We start from the raw sequence: 22,222 nt of genomic DNA, 5'->3' as shown, positions 1-22,222 counted from the left end.
CAGTTGCCACTTTAAGGGCACCTTCAACTTTGCCGCAAGGCGCCTTCAAATTTGAAGGCGCCCTAAGGGTTCCTTTATTACCATTTCAGGTTGGACCCCCAAAAAGTATCTCGTAAAATAGGAAGGACGATTTTAAGCAAGTTCGTCGCCTTCTGCCGTTTTGTGGTAAAGAATATTTTCGGTTTCCCAGATGTATAATAATCGTAACAAAGTTTCAAAATCTCAAATGAGTCACTTACAAAAATAGAAGTGTCCTTTTATTACTTTTTATCGAAAAGTTTGGAGACGGCTTCTCGGAAAAAGGAAACAAATGAGATAGAAAATAAAAATAGTATTGGATAGAACAAACTATATGCGTTAATGGGATTACGTGGATCTGGGTCACTTACGCGGCTTGTCTTTAAATCAGACACAACTATATAGCAACGAGAAAACGAAACTTTCAGGTTTAACAGCTTTTTGCTCTTGCGTACTCAATTTTTTTAGACGGACACTAACCAGTGGCCCTACCGCGGTTGTTTGACAGCTACAATGTCACGATCGCAATCATCTGTGATTGGTTAATGCTCGCTCACTATTGGCCACAATGCATTGTTGCAACAAGAATCGCACAAATTCAGCCAATCAGAACAATTGAGATTGTAATAATGATTGATGCAGGTTTCAGACAATCGCCCTACTGATGACTGTTGGCAATAAGCATATTGCACGAGTACACAAGCCAGCATGTTTTGCCTCTGTTATGGAAGACCCATCCGATCTTTTTTAGGAAAACTATATCAAAGCTATTCGTGGGGTTTCTATTAATTTTAAGAACTGTTTGAACCATAACTATAAAGACTATTAAGTTGTCCACTTTTACTGTTTTGTACACAAATGTGTTGTAAAACGTTATAATAAGTACACGAGCGCATTGAAAATCATACTCTCATTGCTATTTAATGCCTCGCCTGCGGCTCAGATATTATTTGCTCCTCGACTGTAATTTTCGTCATACCGCACTTGTATCATAAATAACTATTATACAACTCCTAGCAGGAATATTTCTAAGATGTAGAGCAAAATGATTATGTATTTTTGTACGGTAAGTGGGCAGTCCTGACATTTAAATTGAACTTAGATATTTTTCCTTAACTCGGTGAGGAAAACGATTGGTGGAAACCTTTTATTTACACTGACAAGCTTTCTCAATAAAGCTCAAAGTGCTCAGTTATAAATTTTCATTGAACTTTCTAAGAGTGTGTGGGAATATTGTTATGATCATCCTTGTTCTAAAAATAGAAGGTAAACGCTACGGGTAAGTTCTAACTTCCCACAAGTTTATAACTTTCCGATAACCACCCACGAAAATTAATGTATAAATCTAAATATATAAAAGGAAAAGGTGACTGACTGACTGACTGATCTATCAACGCACAGCTCGAAACTACTGGACGGATCGGGTTGAAATTTGGCATGCAGATAGCTATTATGACGTAGGCATCCGCTAAGAAAAGATTTTTGAAAATTTAACCCCAAAGGGTGTATAATAGGGTGAAAGGTTGAAATTTGTGTAGTCCACGCAAACGAAGTCGCGGGCATAGGCTAGTTCTAGACTAAGAATTGAAGAGAGAATCAGTTTAGCATAAAGGTATGATTCCGAACCACGCTGCACGCAGCAGTGCTGTCGCGGCACTACTGGTCCCCATACAATTTCTATAAGCTTATATGAGATTACATTTCGAGCTAGGCAGTAATGTCGCGGCAGCAATGTAGCGGAACATTGCTGCTCAGAATGTAATCTCATATAAACTTATAGAGATTGTATGGGGACCAGTAGTGCCGCGACAGCACTGTTGCGGCAGCATAGCTGCGTGCAGCGTGGTTCGGAATCATACCTTAAGAGGTCGCGAGATACCTACCTCTTAAAAAGTTTTTTCTACGCCGCCGTACTCCCAGGTTATGCACTGAAAATGCTAAGTAGCTTCCTGTAAGTCATAATTTCGCGTAAAGTGCCTAGGGTAAATGTATGAGAATTGGCATGGGATTTGGTCTGCTTAAACTTTACACAGTTACGGTACAGTTTTACCTACTAAATACGGCTTACCTAATGTCAGAAGAGTCTAGGTAGCTATTCAAAAGGGCTGAATAGTGAATATACAGAACTTTGCTAAAAAAACCAGGCAACGTTAAGGATTGGAAAATATGAGGAAAATTAGACTGCAGGTTTAATCAACGTCATCTAGCAGAATCAAGTACAAATTACATGCTTATTAGCCGCTTCTCTTCTCACAGTAGTCCTAGAATTTGTAATATTATAATTCGACACTAATTTAAAACCACATTTTATTTAAATTGATGATGGTAAATAAATTTTTCGACTGATGGTTCAGGTACGGAACCCTAAAAATTACAAATTTATGATAGTATTTTAGATTATTAGAAAATACTAGGAACCACACAGCGAATCAACGTGATGCATGTTTTTATATCGATAGTAGTTTCATTTACGTAGAATTGAAATCTACCTTGATCGATAAAAATGTTCGGCCGTTCATTTTCAACTCACAATGCTAGGGTATTTTTAATTTTATTGTACCTACAAAAAGTTAATTTCGACCGCTAGAACTCTGATTTCTGGCAAAGTATCGGAATTGCAAGAATCTAAATATATTTTTTATTTTAAATAAATTACGCTCGTGTCGGTTTCTAGTGATAACAGAAATTCGAGAGCATTTTCCGCCTACGGTGGACAGTTAGTCACCCTTGGGATATAATTTATGACTGATTGCTTTTATCAGAACATGCCGTATCAAAATTACTTATTTCAGAAAATAATATATTGAGTTTAGAGCGCGCCTTTGACTTTCATAATATACATAGTTACCAACGACCAGATATGAATAGAGTACGAAGGTATAATTATTTTTATTTTGAAAACTAGATAGCAGCAATGCACTGACTCCATTTCCGTTCTCTATCTGTCGATACAGAACGGAAATGGTCTATTCATATCCCAAACCGTCAGGTTTGGGATATGAATTACGATTCTATTTAACGAAACAAATCAATTGAATATTGTGTCCTAAAAAATCATGAAAATCCTAACTATATAAGCTATAAGGTCAATATAGTACTTAATTACTTAAGCCATATAATTTGTATATTTATTTAGCTTCTTCTTCTTTGTCGTGACACTCTTGGCAGAGTGGTCGTGGTCATCACGAAGTGACATTTTTGGGGGCAGATGCTATATGCCTCACGAGCATTTGCCACTTCTCCCTGCTAGCCGATAGTCTGGTGCATTCGTGCACGGGACCGCCCACAGCGGACTTAATTTGGTCGGTCCATCGCGTAGGTGACCTTCCTCGTCCTCTGGTACCCTCCTCCACCTTGCCCTGCACTACAAGACGCTCAGTGGAGTCACTCTCACGCCGGGAGACATGACCGAAGAACTTTAGTATTCGACGCTGTACTAACATCGAAAGGCGTTGTTTAATGCCGAGTTTTTGGAGTATAGATAGAGACGTTGGTGCGAAATTCAGTTTGTTTAGCTACATTGGGTTAAATTTCAGTCAACACAAGATTTTCATCTCAGCATCACCAACACGTGATTTATGGCTAGGGCTAACGTGCAAAATCATTAATATGTGTACGAGTATGTGCTTAGTAATTGTATTTAAATTAAAGCAGCCGGTTGGCAGCGCTAAAAATGAAAACACATTGTTTGACAAAATACATAAACATTGTTGTTATGTTGATGGTTATAACTATATCATTGAATTGAATATTTTTTTAGAAAAATCAACCATACGTGTATGCTTAATCAGCTCACAAAGTAACATTTTCTTATTAATAAATCGTGAAAAAAAATAGCATTTGAAAAAGTAGATATCTACTTTAATGCAGATTAGGTACCTATATAAGGTCACACGCACCATGCACGCACCTCTTAGGATATGATTAATGATTCCACTTATCAGAATTCAGAACATACCAAATCAATATTACTAACTCAAGTAGGTATATGTCTCAGAGAAAAATTAAAGTGAATGAGAGAAGAATGAACAACTAGAATCGAGTAAAACTAATAGTTTGATACAAATGTTTGACCAAGCACTGATATGTAGTTTTGTGGCCTGGGTTATAATGATGAAGCCAATTCCCACCAAATGTGGACAGGCATTTCAGAGGGTATGATTTATGAGGCTACTTATCAGAACATGCCAAATCAATATTATATGACTGTGAGAAAAATGAAAGTCATAACTTGCAGCAGCTTGAGTTGAGTAGGTAATTGACGTCTAGAGAAATCTACACGTGACTTTAGTGTTTTTATTATGAAGTATCTACTTATACATAACGAGCATGATAACTAGTCAAAGAGAATAACTGCTGAATTCTTCTTAAGTTTTCTGATTCAGCAGTTTCCAGTGAAGTCTTCTTCACAGGTCTCTACAGGTCGTAGGTAAGTGCGAGCGAAACTGACAGATAACTCGACGACTCAGTTTAAAATGCGTCTACTATAGCGAACTAGTGATACACAGAAAATGTAGGACATTACTACGATATTACCTACTGTGCCCACGACATCGTCCACGTGGATTTTAGGTTTCTAAAAACCCCGTGGGAACTCTATAATTTTCCAGGATAAAACAAAGCCTTTGTCATTCTCCAAGTTTTTAACTATAAATTTAATAAATATAAGACTTTTATTGACTGAAAAATATTATACCTACACTTCACACTTACAATACATAAATATTACCTACTTAGTTGAAACTTGAAACACAGTTTTAGTTCCTTAGGTTCTTATTTTTTTTTAAACTTTCTATGATTTCCATAACTAAACAAGTTAAAGAATACACAATTTGGTATTAGATAGGTATTTTACCGCATTGCATGTACCTACATCAAATTAGAGAGCTTTTACCTATAATCAACCCGTGCAAAAAACCACGTCGATCCATTGCTCCACTGCGACGTGATTGAAGGACAAACAAACAGACTTTCGAATTGATAATATGGGTAGTGTAATATTCAACTATAGTGCTGTAGAAGAAAGAAAGAAGGAAATTTGGAAATAAACCAAAAACAAAGCCCCTGATATCACAAATTGGGACGAAATCGTAAAACTGTCGAGTGACAACTCGGGCGCTAACTTGAGCTTTTACAGCCTCTAAGCCCCACCTCTGTGAGTATACTTCAAGGCAACTTGACAGTATTGTGTAAAATACAATACATCTCAAAGATTGTAAATAACATCCGCCGGACCCGATTTTTACATTGTTTCATCTGCAGTATATATAGATACCATGACACAACAAATTCCAACAAACCGTCTTTGAATTTTTTGGCTTTTACTTTTTCCTAAAAAAAATCTGGACATTATTTTTATGTAATTGTATTTTGTAAGGTTCAGGCAGTTTATTTAAGAGTGTTTCGCTAGCCCGTTTTTAAGCCGACTTGAGTCAGGAAGATGCTTAAGTGCTTGGTTTTACCAGTGGTCCGATTAGGTAGACTTTTTTCTATAGATGAATAACTAGATATACCTAGTAAACCCACAAGAATTCGTCGAACCCCTTGTTCAGAATGCATGTGTCCTTATTTTTGTGAAATCTTTGTTTCCTTCCTTTACGTACCAGACCAATACCATATTTTCGTGTTAGCATCGGTATGGTACTTTTAAATCAGACATGTTCAACAAATATCAGATTAAATATTAAATAAATATTGAGGTCCATCGGGAAGGTTAAAGGCAACATGCTCCGATCCCTGCCCGAGGCAAGCTATATACCAGCCAAAAATGTGAGCAATTTGTATCGAAGTCAAGGGAATCCAAGTGAGCGTTGCGGCAACCCTTACGTAATTCACCCCACCCTCCTCGGCACTCCTGAAACGATCCGCTTAGTCTAGTGTTATAATAAAAAATCGCACATTAGCAAATCTCATATATTCATTAAAATAGTTAAGTAATACGATGTTTTCATGTAGGTAAATTTTATTCCACATCACTGTAACTGCTTGTCTCTATAATATTATGTCAGCTATGTTTTGAGAAACGTTAATATTTTATAGCTACTCATCCTACATGTTACAAAAGCCAAACCAATTTTAACCCAAATTTAATTACTATGTATTATTATCTAGCTATTGCATATTAATTAATCTGATTTAATCATTATTAAAATATGTCCTTTTGAAGAACTCACTTGCTCTTAAGTTTCTATTAATATTCGAAACGACTTTACGTCCTACCTGATAAAATTTTCACATTTCAGTTGTTAAAATTGAAAACTAAAAACCGACAACGATCGTCTTAACAAACGCTGAAATATTATAGTAAAATTATTTTTCTGTTGCTTAGTATATTTTAATGTTGTAGTATACTATTTATATTTATGAACTTAAAATGTTTTCCTCTTTCATGTGACACACCACTCGATACGATAGCAAAAAAATTATTTTTGAGATCCCCTGTTTTTCGTGCAACATCCGCCATTTTGATTTTGTTCATTCAAATTGCTATGTCACCCGGACTATAATAACTAATAGATTGAAACCTCATTCATCAAAATCGACTCTTCGAAGTTTAGGCGCTACGGTGGAACACACATAAATACAAACATACATACACAGACTGCTAAAATCATAACCCTTCCTTTTGGCTTTGCCGAAGTCGGGTAGAAAACGTAACTGGACAATTTATAGAGTCACATAAAGTTGACAAAGGTGAGGATGTTCTACATAGGCCCATCCTCTATTTATCACCACCGATAAATGACGCGGGTCATGCCGACTCAATCCGGCACATATTTTACAACCCACTACAGATGAACCACTTCGCAGGTAGCATGCGAAAAATCACGTGAAAAGCTTTCCATATGCACAACACGTCGGAAATATCTGCGCACCTCGCTGAAATACGCTTTCCCGCTCGCCTGTTTTCGCCTATTCAGTACCGGTGCCAAACGGGAGCGCGTTGCATGACGTCACTAAACCAGGTTCTCAGATATTTCCGACGGGTTGTAAGTTGTAACACTAGCTTACTAAAAGTAGTCTGTGTAAAATCACGAAGCAACATCTCACTAAGTTCGATTTATTATTATCTATACTAATATTACAGAGGTAAAATTTGTAAGTTTGTTTGTAGGAAGTAATCTGTGGAACTACTAATTGTGGAAATACTAATAAGTGGAATTCTTTCATCGTTGAAAGCGAAATTATTTTTGAGTAACTCCGGCTATATTTTATTTTCAAAAAGATTAGAGATCCTAGCAAAAATTGTAATAGGTTAAATATTAAATAACTAGCGACCCGCACCGTGCGAAGCCAGGGCGGGTCACTAGTTACTTAATATTTACAATATTGATCCCACTTTTTATATATTTCGCACTATTTAGGTTCTTAGCTCGGGTCAATGACCATCACCGAGATGAGCTAAGACGCTTAAGAGTGTGCGAGTTAGAGCACTCACATCGCTTCGTGTTAGAATTTAGAAGAGAAAAAAATAATTTCACTAAATGAAAATTATTTAAAAGTAGCAATAATGCCCATCTCTATAACCCACCAGCCTTTAACAATAAACTACAGATACTATTGGGTAGCCCACTGAAACATGCATGTAAATTGTCCAGCACGGTGTACTTAAATGAAATTGAAATTCTTCCGTTTATTTAATTCAATCTATGCAAATCTTCGACTTTTAATTTGGTGAAAGGTTTTCAAGAAGTAGAATCTTTTTAAATTGCCACTAATCAATGTTTCAAGTTCTATTTCGTTAATATTACTTATAGTTGAATTATTTGCGTTTTACATTGAAATATAGAAACTATACTACAGCTGTTATCCACAATACAGTACGCAGCCGAAAGCAATGTACATCGGCCTTTAGAATGATTCAGCTTTGTAGAGCGTTGTCTCTGTCACTCATATTTATAAGACGTTTGGTCGGTCTCGACGACAGAGACAGTGCTCTACAAATCTGCTATCTAAAGCTAAAGCTAAAGGTAAAGGTAAAGGTAAAGGTAAAGGTAAAGGTAAAGGTAGCTAAAGGTCGACGTATATTACTTTCTGCCGCGCACTGTAGCTTATTAGTATTTATTAACTAACTCTTTGCAATGATGTACTGGATTCTGGAGCCACAAGAAACGTTTTACGTGTTTTACTTTACATTAGACTGTGAAATCTTATCGGAATGACTAGATTGGTGACTTGTTTTCATCGAGGTGGATGATGCCACACTTGGAAGCAATCTTATTGGGTTCCAATAACAAAATTAGCCTCACTATACTTACTAACGTATTTGTTTTGTGAATACCTATAAAACGAATACGTTTTGCATTAAAATCTACTTGGAAATAGATTATAGAAATCGACGATATCGGCAAGGGTAATACACGTATTATACAGTTAAAGATATTGTGAGCGTAGGCCGAAAAGTTCCCACACGTTCTCATAACAACGTTAACTGATGAGATAATTTTCGAGATAAGCGCAAACAAGTTAACATTGTTATGCTCGTAAGTATTAGTATTACGCTTTACAAGCACATAAGTGTAAATTTTTGCCGACATAATATAATGTTGGCATCTGATATTATTACTTCTTGTTAGAGGAAAAATCTGGAGGCGTACATGGCGTACATATTGTAAAATGTATACGTCGAGGTGTATGCATTGAGTATATGTCAGAATTTCTAACTCAGTATCTAAAAGCCAACCCCTAACATGATATAACCAAGTAGGCACCTTGCTAAGCCCTCAGATATGGAAATACTGATTTTGATTTGATGTAGATAAATATATTGCAGATTGTGCTTTGCTTCGTTTAGAATCTTGCTTGTGAATCTAATTAGTATTTTGTTTTGCTTTGTGAATCTGAATAGGATAAGGCCGTGTAATATAATATAGAGACTGGCTAACAAAAGAGGAGACTGGAAAAACGCAACAAATTTTAAAAAAATCAGTATTGATACTTTAGAATTACTGTTTTTTATTTCTGTTCTATCAAATTAGGTTATTCCAGGTCTGTCCTACTAATTTCGGGGCTGCCATACTGATATTTTTTATTATTTAAATTTGCCGGGCTTTTCCAGTCTCATCTTTCGTTGGCCAGACTCTATCCCTCAACGCAGGTACAGGTAGATAAATATAATATCCCATGGTTCCGTACGATGTTGTAATAAAATAGTAAGATATTTAATATTATAGTCCTTCAAAAGAAATACCGTCAGGATACTACAACGAAAATGATTATCTGTACTCTTGATTTCGTCAAGATAATTAACTTGACAGGTGGATTCGATACAGGCATATAATATGTAGACAGAGTGATGGTGGTGCGATGATATAAGGGAGTGGAGCCGACAAAAACACTCGGAAATCAAGAAAATCCCGCAGGGCTGCAAAAGTTTTCTCCGACTGACCGCCGAGCTTCAGGAAGATGGCCCCATTGTAGCGCCATCTTCACCTGAAGCTTGCCTGAAGCCCGCATGACATGCTGGTGGCCATTTCACATTTCGGTATGATGAGCTCGTTGAAGAGATTTATGATTTTTGAAGCTTGTGAAAAAGGAAAACTGTGAAAAAGGAAAACAAGATGGCAAAGTCAGGTGTCGCTGATTTTTCGATAAAAAAATAAATTTGAATTTTTTTAAAGAAGAGCTGACATTTTTATAAGCAAAGATTTCTTCACTAATATAAACTTCTGGCACGCGAGCTAATAATACACTTTTTTACTTATTTTTTACCATCAACTCCCTATCTAATACAAACTTAAAAGATATGATCATGTAGATTCCTATGTGATATGAAAACAGTAACAGATAAGGGATTGAAGCAATCGATGCGAGGACATTATTTAGTACAAAAAAAAACGATCTTCTGAAGACGTTGTGGTTTACAAGTTATATTAAATCCTCATTAGATCCAACCACTGGACCCGAAATCTTAAAACGCTGATGTCGGTCGCGTACGTACTTCGTTCGGTGGCAAGATGGTCCTAAAGTTACGACCTGCGACGTTATCAAGCGTCATGGTGTATTTTTTTGTCACTCACCTGCTCTATGTTATTGTATGACGCTTGTTTCTGGTATTTAGGTTTTTTCGATGTGCAAATATAATACATAGGATACTTTACAAAGTAAAATCAAACAGAAGTACTTAAGTTACTTACGGAGCTTACGGTCGAATTTAAGCGAGACTTATTTACATTACCTACGCTTTTTGTCACCGGGGATGAGATAAACGGTAAATTATATTCCATAGACTCCCGTTTTTCAGTCCTGTTTTATTCGGAGCAATTTTTATTCTAAATTAAATTTCGAGTGTAACTTCAACGTCGTTAATATTGTTTTTTGTTGTACTTTATGAACTTAATTTCACTTTACGATAGCACTGACAGACTCGCCACGGCTTCTCACAGGTGGGCTTACTTTTTTGGCTAAGACTTCTTCGCGAAATATTCTAAAAATGACCTAAGCGAATAGATACAGACAAAAGTAGATTGCGACTTATTTTAATAATAGTAAGTAAAGTTAATTTATGGTTACGCTAGACATACAACATAGGGCAAAATATAGAAATCTTGAAAATATTTTTTTCTTCATTGCTTCAAAATTCAAATGCCATATTTTAGACTTCCGTACTAGAAAAGTTAAAAAGAATTTTATTTCTCCACAAATTTGGTCTTAGACATTATATTTTTGTAGACCGCAAAGAGTGGAAAATAACCCTTTACATCAAGAATAATTTATGTTGCAACTAGTTCCAATTATTGCAATTACTTACTTAGTTTTTAGGGTTCCGTACCTCAAAAGGAAAAACGGAACCCTTATAGGATCACTTTGTTGTATGTCTGTCTGTCTAGTACCCTGTAGATTTCTTGACAGACAGGCGGACGTCTGTCTGTCAAGAAACCTACAGGGTACTTCCCGTGGACCTACAATCATGAAATTTGGCAGCAAGGTACATCTTATAGCTGACATTTGGGGAAAAATCTGAAAACCGTGAATTTAGGGTTAGATCACACAAAAAATATTTAATTGTGGTCATGAACTAATAATTAGTATTTTCAACTTTCGAAGTGAGTGACATTTGTAGTCACTCACTTCGAAAGTTGAAAGTGGGGTATCATATGAACATTACACCACCACCACCACCAACAAACACCTTTACATTCTAAAACAGATTTTTATTTACTTTAAGCATCATAGTTTTTGAATTATCGTGCAAAATGTCTAAAAAATACGACAGTATTACGGAACCCTCGTCGCGCGAGCCTGACTCGCACTTGGCCGGTTTTTTCTTTATATGTCTACTGTACTTTACATTAGATTGGACCAGTATACGACATTATGATTGCTGTATTTTACATTAGATTGGACCAGTATACGACATTATGATTGCTGTATTTTACATTAGATTGGACCAGCGTTCGACGTCAGGTGACTAGAGACTGAAAATAGAATTAGAGCAAACTATTCCAGAGGTTAAATTTGTATCGAAATAGCGTGCGTCTCGGAAATTGGAACTCGACGGAAACACCAAGTTGTGTCGTAAAGCAAATATTTAAGTTAAAATGAATTTTGTAACTCCTCTACACGTTTTGATACAGCTATCGATAAAAGCCATTTATTCAATTAACGTGCCATGGGACACTTTTAAGGTAATTTACGTAAACTTAAAACTTAAGCTACGAGGGTTCCAAACGTGCCTTGTATGAGAAGGCGCCTACAACAAACTCAGCAGGGTATTCTTTTTTAGGGTTCCGTACCTAAAATGGAAAAAAGGAACCCTTATAGGATCAATTCGTTCGGCTGGCTGTCTGTCAAGAAGCCTATAGGGTACTTCCCGTTGACCTAGAAGTATGAAATTTGGCAGGTATGTTTTTTTTAAAATTCATTATAGGCGCACGTTTTACCACGATCACACCTGATGGGAAGTGATGATGTGGCCTAAGGTACGGTGGCGGTAGGTATTATAGCACACGTAAAGGAAAAAAATCTGAATCATCACAAAAAAAATGTGTTCATGAACACAAGTAGGTAGTTGGTATTAATTTTAATTTTCCAAGTAAGATGAAGAGAAGAAGAAGAGGCTTTACCTGATTTTTATTTATTTTTATGCGTAAGTTTTTGATTTATCGTGTAAAATATCGAAAAAATACGATTGTATTAGGGAACCCTCGGTGCGCGAGTCTGACTTGCACTTGGCCGGTTTTCTAATATTACCATTTCACAATATCACTTAAACTTATTAGAAATATTAAAACTGTAAAAGCAACTCATTAGTCATTTCTAAACTTTCTTATCATTTCAATAATCTTTTACATTGTAATAGGATTTGTTTTTATTTTATGTCTAAAGTCAATATTTACGTTGAATAAGTCAAGTCTAGTTAGTTGCTGTTGTCAGTTTTCAGAGTCCACCAACTTGCTAACGCGAAAGTTTGCCTGTCTCGCATTACTAGTAACAAACAAAGACAAACGGCGGCGCCCTAATTAGGACTAAATCAATGAAAATAGCATACATTTAATATTAATGAAGTTGGGATAGGTACGTACGTACAAAAAAAAAAAAAGGTACGTACTTGGATTAGATATAAGTAATTAGTAAATAATTACATTGAGTGCGAAAGGTTATCGTCTGTAGTTACTAAGCTAAAGTTTAGTACAGGCACGATATCTATAGTAGGTACGCGACAGGTCGAAATGGCAATCGGGGAAGGAACGCCCCGCACACCCGCAAACCACCTGCGCTATTACAGTGCAGGCGAGCGCGGGAGACCTGCGGGTGTGCGGGGCCTCCCCCCCGCCTCACACCGCGATTGCCATCTTTACCTATCGCGGACTATACATAGCATTCGGAGGAAGTATACGTTCACAGAAAGCTGATTTCCGCTGTGACGAATAACAGATACCGTTGCGATGACACTTTCGAGCCATGTGTCTTCGTGTGCTCTGGGCTCTGGTAAATCCAAGAATAATTGTATTAACGTTGGCGGTATGTGAAATGTAAATATTTTGCAGGAATATTTATTAAACATCATTAATTTCAGAGGACCTTATCGTAGCTGCGCATAAAAATTCCGCTATGTGGAAAATCACAAGTTTTCAGGAGACTATTAAACTTATTATTAGGGTTAAAGGAAGGGGCAAAAGGAAAAACGGAACCTTATGGGATCACTTTGTTGTCTGTCTGTCTGTCTGTCGGTCTGTCGGTCTGTCAAGAAACCTACAGGCTACAGGGTACTTCCCGTCGACCTATAATCATGAAATTTGGCAGGTACTGGTAGGTCTCATAGCAGACATTCGGGAAAAAATCTGAAAACCGTGAATTTGTGGTTACATCACACAAAAAAAATTAGTATTTTCATTTTCGAAGTAAGATAACTATATCAAGTGGGGTATCATATGAAAGGGCTTCACCTGCGCATTCTAAAACAGATTTTTATTTATTTTTATGTATCATAGTTTTTGAATTATCCTGCAAAATGTCGAAAAAATACGACTGTAGTACGAGTACTCTCGTTGCGCGAGCCTGACTCACACTTTTTTTTTATTTGCTTTGCTTTTAGATTTAAAAAAATGTTATCTCTTGAACTAGGACATTAAAGAATGTGTTTCTGTATGCACACACGCCTTTTGAAACCGAATAAAATGTCATCAAAAACGAAAATTATAAAGTACACAGCGGATTTTGCATGCCCAGCGATTTTATGTAAATTTCGATGTGTGTCAAAATCAAATCCGTAAGTAAAAAGGTGGATAAGAATAATTTTGAATACACGAAACTGTACCTTTCAGAGATACATATGTTAGAACGGCTTGACGTGTTCAAATTTATAGCTGCGTACAATGGTGACGACTGTATTAAACAACGTGTGAAAGGAATATTTTATGAAGACCTTTCACACATTGTCCATAATGGATAAGGTAGCTGAAGGGACAACAGAGGTTAGGAGTAAAGGGGAGTTTACATTCCACATTTTAACATCAAGGCGAGGCTACGACATTTATTGAAGTAATAAATAAAATTACATTAAATATAGAACGCGACATGTCGAGATGGCAATCGGGGAGGGAAGGGCCCGGCATACGGGCACAGCCCTTGCGCTAATCCGGCACGGGCGAGCGCGGGTGTGCGGGGCGTCCCCCACCTTATACCTCGATTGCCATATCATCCTGTCGCAGACTATACTTAAACATCTTACAAAAGACGTAGTCCATAAACATTTTTGATTAGGTACCTACTTAATTTTCCTTTAAACTTACATAGGTAAGTAACAAAACACGGTGATAGCAATAATGCCCAATTTACATAACCACGTTTCCGTGAACATATATGAATTTTAACAACGAATACTGCCTAACTATAGTTATCTACTGATAAAATACCGATAAATCTATGAATTAATTTGGCCACTATAGCAACTAAACCGATGACCTCGGGGAAACCCGTCGAGTGGAGGCTCGAATTGGACAGCTGCCAGGAGCATTAACACAAATATTGTGGTAAGTTGGACAATGCACAAGAGTGTGCTACTAATGTCTGTTTGAACCTACCAGACGACGCTAGTCTACTATGAAATGCACTAGTTTTAAACCGTCGTCTACATTTGGCCATCAAAATGGCCCGAGCCAAGGCTAAGAAGTAATTCCGCAGACGATAAAACGAATTTATAGGACATATTATTAGAATACAGACACAGGCTGTTAACAAGAGAAACTAAGTAACTATTCAAACACATCAGTAAAGGCCGATCAATGCATCTGCCTACTGTTAATGTATAAACGTAGTAACAATCCCCCAAAGCCTAGGGAGTTAATGCACAATATCAAAAGGAGGTCAAAGTAAAACAATCAATGCAGTTAAGCAAATACTGCCGTTTCTGACAGAACTGAATTTCAGGCAATGGCGATCACAATAACCATAGCAAATAGGATTAGTGCGTGGGGTGTATAAGCATAACATAATGTGCAATAACAAGCGGCAGATAGCAGTGATAAATTTTACGAATTCGCAGCGGTATCGATTTGTAAAGGCTTTACAATTCACATATAGGATCGTGATTGCGTCAACCGTTGCTAAATTTGTCGCTGCTGCGATTCTATAGATTTAATGATTAAATATCATGGCAGTCTGAACTCTGATTGGAGAAGATACCTCTTTTCATTTTTAGGGTTCCGTACCTCAAAAGGAAAAACGGAACCTTTGTAGGATCACTTTGTTGTCTGTCTGTATGTCGGTCTGTCAAGAAACCTACAGGGTACTTCCCGTTGACTTAGAATCATGAAATTTGTCAGGTAGGTAGGTCTTATAGCAGACATAAGGGGGAAAATCTGAAAACCGTGAATTAGGGTTACATCACACAAAAAAAAAAATTGTGTAGTAACTATATCAAGTGGAGTATCATATGAAAGGGCTTTACCTGTGCATTCTAAAACAGATTTTAATTTATTTTATGCATCATAGTTTTTGAATTATCGTGCAAAATGTCGAAAAATTACGACTGTAGTACGGAACGCTCGGTGCGCGAGCGCGGGCCGGGTTTTTATGTTAGACGTAGCTAAATGTCTCTGACAATGCAGCAAGCCCGACGTCTGTGCACTCCAGCAAACGCAGACAGACGGCGATTACATCGCTCTTTCTTCAAGACAAGCAAAGTCAAGTCACTGTAAAAATTATATCGCGCAGGTACGAAATTACTCTTACTAAAAGCACAGAATATATATAATAGTACTAACGTACTAAAAGGCTCGACACCTATAAGAATGTGATGCAAAAGATAAGGCGTATGTCCAGTTCAATGAATTACTTCAATATAACTACTATACTTAGATACTTATTAAGTGATAAAGGTAAATAAAATTAAGAAAGAGAAAAGTTTAAACAAATCAATAATATAGGTGCCAAGTAATCTTCATCGCAACTAGTTCTACGCGAGAAGCTACTGTTGACACGATTTAATATCATGAAGTTTTATTATATGTAATTTGATCAATCAGCAAAAGAACATCGTCCGATGTGCAAATATAAAAAAAAACAACAGAAATTAAATTAATCATGAAAGCCATTCAGTCAATCGGCAAAAGCCCGACCTCCATTTAATGAATTTTAATTCCCTGCAGATTACAGGTATTGATGGCTTCAGCCAAAAACACGACCTGTTTTTTCCCTCTTGATTTCCAAGTGTAACGCTTTTAAACAATTGTAAAACAGTACATTCAGCGGATTAATTCCCAGGCTTGAATAAGTAATAACCGAAACGTCCTTGCCTTACTGAACAACAATACAAGGATTTTTTATAATTACTTAATTCGAAGTTTGACCAGCAGTTATAAGAATAACGTACATCTATTGATGCTTTAGGCATTTAAAATATTTGCCTATGTACAGGTCTACTTATATATAGAACTTAAATATTTTTTCTTTTTTTAAATTCACATAAAAGGTCCATTATTCTAGATGGACATAAATCACATAGGCTATATAATTATATAGGTATATAGTACGCGGCAGAAAATAATGTACATCGAACTTTAGAATGAGATTTCAGCTTTGTAGAGGGTTTCTCTCTCACTTATGTGACGTTTTGTCGGTCTCAACCACAGAGACAATGCTCTACGAAACTCTTACTAAAGGTCGATGTACATTATTTTCTGCCGCGTACTGTATATTATTATGTTTTCTAACCCGGGCGATAAATACAAGATAAATTACAACTGGCTACTGATTAGATTCCGATGGCTTAAATATTTAACATTTCTACCAAACTATCATCATCATCATCATCATCATCATCATGATCAGCTTATTGCGGCCCACTTGAGCGCGGGTCTTCTCTCATAATGAGAATGGTTTGGCCGAGAGATAGCAGATTTGAGGAGCATTGGCTCTGTCGTTAAGACCGGCAAAACGTCATATAGGTTACGAGTGACAGAGACAACGCTCTACAAAGCCGAAATGTCATTCTAAAGGCCGATGTACATTACTTTCTGCCGCGTACTGTACGTTTATCTAAGAGAATTTACAGAAAGAGCATCACGCAAACATTAACCACTCGAGACAAGACATCTCTAAATATAGACTCGACGCAAGACGTGAATCACCTGATGTCGAGAGCATGACGCTGAGGCTTCACAATGGGGCTTACTAAAGCCCCTTCCAACATCTCTACGACCCGTATGAGCACCATGGAGTATATTAGATGAATATGAAAAAACTATCACTACCCATTTATAAATGCGAAAGTGTCTTTTTGTTGGTTAAGGTATGATTCCGAACCACGCTGCACGCAGCAGCGCTGCCGCAACAGTGCTGTCACCAGCTGTCACAGTCCTGTCGCGGCACTACTGGTCCCCATACAATCTCTATTTAAGCTTATATGACATTACATTCCGAGCTAGGCAGCAATGTCGCGGCAGCAATGTAGCGGAATCGGCGGTTTCCTCCTTTAACCTCATGGCAACGCAGCAACGGATCGACGTGATTTTTTCCATGTGTATGGGTAGTTAGAGTTTAGAGACCTAGTGTGACATAGGCTTCTTTTATCCCGGAAAATTAAAGTTCTCACGGAATTTTCAAATATCTAAATCCACACGGACAAAGTCACAGGCATCAGCTAGTTCTTATATAGATAAGCTTAGTAGATTGCATTTTCTTTTATTATTTCGCTAACTTTTCTCCGAGGCTGCGTCCGCGTCGATTTAGGTTTTTTTTGACCTGTTGGAATTCCTTCAAATCCTCTTTGAGTGCGGTTCTACTTTATAGATAGAACTTACATATAATTTCATTTATATCCATACATTATCATGTCATTATTCAGTTTCTATTTTTTTTATTATGCTATACTTGCTAGCATAACTGACATCGATACCATGGAAATCATTGCACAGTTTCTTAATAAATATTAAGGTAAGTATTTAAACTATGAAACTAGAAATTTCCCTTAAATCCATACTAATATTATAAATGAGAATGTGTGTCTGTCTGTCCGTGTGCAGCCCACGGTTTCACGGCCCATCGGTTCAACTGATTTTGACGTTATTTGGTACAGGGATAGCTTGCATCCTATCAGGCTAATTTTTATCCCGAAAAATCAAAGTTCCCACAGAATTTTCAAAAACCTAAATCCACGCAGACGAAGTCGCAAGCATCAGCTAGTAAATAATAAATTTAGGTAAAATATTTAAATAGTTGTACAGTTTATTTAAGTAAAATATATTACTTAATTTGGAAAATTTAACAAAGTTAACTTTGTATTTTTCTTTGACTTAGCGTTGTCCCATCTAGGTGCCCGCCAAGGGGCCCGCTTACCTACATTTTTCCGTCCACTTTGCTCGATTGTAAGCACCAGATTTTTTGAGTCTATTAGCTCTCAGGTCTGCACAGTCAACGCTTTCTTGTCTGGGGATTTAACTCCAGGGACTGCGGTGAAACAAAGTAACTTTATGCTTTAAATATTTAATCATTGCATAACTTAAATTAGTTTCTACTATCGCTTTGAATATTTATTAACGGTTTAAAATAGCTTGTACCGGAACAGGCTTAGGACGGTTTCAATTGTGAAGAACAAAGCTAAATTTCAACAGCGGAAGAAATGTAGACATACAAAAACGTCCTTGTCCTTATAACAAGTGAGCCGTAATACTGACAGATTACAAAGTTGGGTAAGTGATGATTCATAGTACCTACTTACTTTTAGGTCTTAGGTATTCTTTTTTTCCCATATTCGATGTCTTGCGCATGCTTTTGAAAACTCATCATCGTCATCAGTCATCTGTGGGATAAAGGCTCGCGCACACCGCAGTCGCGGGCATAACAGCGCGAGCCGCGGCCGGCGTTGTTCAAAAGCAGATTATGCGTTGCAACTCGCGCGTAGTGAGTCGTCATCACGAATCATGATCAAGCCATCGCATCGCCGCCGGCTCGCTAAAAAGCACGGGTCAGTATGACAAGGGTTTGGCCCCTTTTGCGGATTAGCAGACTTCACACGCCTTTGAGAACATTATGTAGAAACTCTACGGCATGCAGGTTTCCTCACGAAGTTTTCCTTCACTGTTAAAGCGAGTGATATTTAATTTCTTAAAACGCACGGAACTCTAAAATGTTTGATATGCGTGCCCGAGATCGAACCCCCGACCTCCCGAATAGGAGGCGAACGTTCTAACTTCTAACCACTAGGCTATTACGGCTTCGTGAGTCATCATAATCATCATGATCAACCTATCGCCGCCGGCTCACTGCAGAGCACGGGTCTCCTCTCAGAGTGAGAAGGGTTTTGGCTATAGTCTACCACGCTGGCCATGTGCGGATTGGCAGACTTCACACGCCTTTGAGTACATTATGTAGAACTCTCCGACGTGCAGGTTTCCTCATGACGTTTTCCTTTACCGTTAAAGCGAGTGATATCTAATTTCTTAAAACGCACATAACTCTGAAAAGTTTGAGATGCGTGCCCGGGATCGAACCCCGACCTCCCGAATAGGAGGCGAACGTCCTAACCACTAGGCTATCACGGCTTCGTGAGTCATAGGTTGTACAAAATGTACACAGGTGATGCAGGAGGATTTTTGCAATGCGTTGCGGAGCGCTTGCCCTTAAGTGCGCGAGCCTTTGCTTAATAATGCTACAGCAATTTTGTCTCGTATTTGAGCTCTATGTATTAGTTAATAAAGAAGTGGATTTAAGTGAGATTCCCGTTTGGATTTGGCATTCAAAGACCACAAAGCCAAAAAGGAATTACTTGTTACTTCGAAAGTAGCTTAGGGTGTCGCATTTACGTCGGCGGTAGTGTGTGGGTGGATTTATAATCGCGAAAAACTCTATCGAATTACCCCGTGCCCACTTGTCGTGTGTCGCTTGATGTTCCAGTGGCAGTAGGTAGGTACATTTTGACACAAAAGTGTGAATAGCTTCATATAAAATGTTCTGCCACTGTAACATCCGATTTAAATCCGGGCCCGACAAATGACAAGTGAGAACGGGAGGTTATGGAACACCCGTGTACAATATGTAAGTACCTACAGAATGAATAAAGAACTAAAGAGATCTACCTAGTCAGGTAATTTTAATGATAAAAACTCTAAAAACTAGTGTTAAAACTTTACCATGTTTTTTGGCGATAACTGCGTGTACCTCAAAAAGTACATTTTGGGGATAACCGCTAAAAGGAGGGCAGGACGGCAAAAATACGCCAAGTAATCCTGTACACGTTAAGGCTGAGATCTTTAGAGCGTACTTTGACTTTGCTCAGACTAGAGTTAAAACGAAACAGATTTATGTGAAAGTCATACATCTGTCTCGTTTTAACTGAAGTCTGAACAAAGTCAAAGTCCGCTCTATAGATCTCAGCCTGAGTGTACAAGGCCTTTTTAAAACTCACCTTTTATTACAGTACCCGGTAGGAAATATTATACATCAACCTTTAGAAATAGATTTAGACCTTTAGGTTTCATAGAGCGCTGCCTCTGTCGTTGAGACCGACAAAACGTCACATAGGTATGAGTCACAGAGACAACGATCTACAAAGCCGAAATCCCATTCTAAAGGTCGATGTACAATATTTCTAGCCGGCTACTATACGACGTTGTTTCACCCCACCCTGCATTGCATTGAATCGCGGCGACTTTTAAAATCAATTAAAACGTTGAAACTGTTTGCGATTTGTATCGTTAAACGAACGGTGATTAAAAGCGAGATCGATGATGCAAGTATGACGGATGTTTATGAGTCAAGTTGCGCGAAGGCCGCGCGCCGGGTACCGATACCGTCAGCTGATAAAGCGTAACCAGCGTAGCACCAACATAGCAAGTAGTATCGTAAACCTAGAGTTAAATATGATTTCAATAAAAAAAACCCTCTGAGGGACGAGTGGCCTAGTTGTGACAACGCATATCAATAAATACTACAATACAATCATAATAACCACTACCCATATTATAAATGCGAAAGTGTGTTTGTTTGTTGGTTTGTCCTTCAATCACGTCACAACGGAGCAAAGGATCGACGTGATTTTTTGCATGGGTATAGTTTAAGACCTGGAGTTACATAGGCTACTTTTTATCCAAGAAAATCAAAGAGTTCCCACGGGATTTTTATAAACCTAAATCCGCGCGTACAAAGGCTCGAGCATCAGCTAGTACAATTGACGTGATTTTTTAATTGAGTGTAGTTAAAGACATAGGCTCCTTTTTATACTGGAATATTAAAGAGTTCCCACAGGGTTTTTAAAAACCTAAATCCACGCAGACGAAGTCGCGGGCATCATCTAGTACTTAATACAGTAAATGAAAATTTTTCGCTAATTTTACAGAAACAATTGGGGCCTCCAATACAGACTGCTCTTTACTAACTTAAACAACTTCGGCCTGGTTTGGGATTTGGCTAATAAGGTTTGAAGAAATAGAGCCGACTGAGAGCTTTTATTGAAAAAGCTGTCTTATTCTTTCAAAATACATATAACACTACAATAAAACACTTTCTGACCAACAGAGTTGTTCGCATATGGACTAAATTGCCTAAGGAGGTGGTTACGTCAATTTCTGTTAACCAGTTCAAGAATCAATTAGACAAACATTTGGAAAACTCGAAGCACTTCTGAAGTAGACGCATCAGCGAAAGCTGCTTAGTCTATTAAAAATAAGAATTATAATAACAAAATAAAATAACCATAATCAACAATACAATACAAGCCACAGTGGCATCAAAAAATGGCTCTCAATATTTTTAATTTTATCATTGATATCTCTCAGATTTACATAGAATGCAAGTACTTACCTAGCTCTTTGTCTACTATCATGTTTTTAGAACTGCATATTGTTGTAAAAGTTGTTGTATAGGTTGATATTGTCATTGGGCATTCAATACTGCAAATTGAATTTTCACAAAAAAATTACTGATTTTTTAAATCTGTACTTACTATTCTTTCAAACCCATAACGGGTGTATAAAATATGATCAAGAAAACCATGTACTACCATGTACATAGTAGGTATTTGACTATATTTAAAAAGTTTTGTTTCCATTGGCACAGTCATTTTTACCTGATTTTGGAAGCCAGATTGTACAGTTACTTAACAAGCTCAGAAAAAATTGACAATTTTTTACCATGTATTCTTATGTAAACTAAAATTATTAGGAAGTTTTTGTAGATTCTAATCTTGTGTGCACATTCAGATCCTAAGCCAACAATAATGTTAAAATGGAAAAACCCTCTGTCATACTGTCCACCTACACAGTTT

The 22,222-nt window shown here is 37.4% G+C and overlaps 1 protein-coding gene and 1 long non-coding RNA gene across 8 annotated transcripts in view; both read right to left on the bottom strand.

The window, feature by feature from the left end:
- The window catches only part of LOC138404751 (uncharacterized), a 622,276-nt gene that overhangs the window by 170,796 nt on the left and 429,258 nt on the right, over positions 1 to 22,222 (bottom strand). The gene's annotated exons all lie outside the window — the stretch shown is intronic.
- Positions 1 to 22,222, bottom strand: part of Syx1A (Syntaxin 1A) — an 84,441-nt gene that overhangs the window by 61,512 nt on the left and 707 nt on the right. The gene's annotated exons all lie outside the window — the stretch shown is intronic.

This window comes from Maniola hyperantus, chromosome 3 (assembly GCF_902806685.2).
Source record: "Maniola hyperantus chromosome 3, iAphHyp1.2, whole genome shotgun sequence".
In the NCBI taxonomy this organism is placed as follows: domain Eukaryota; kingdom Metazoa; phylum Arthropoda; class Insecta; order Lepidoptera; family Nymphalidae; genus Maniola; species Maniola hyperantus.
The sequence above is the reverse complement of the archived record's forward strand: the minus strand, read 5'-3'. Positions and strand labels throughout refer to the sequence as shown.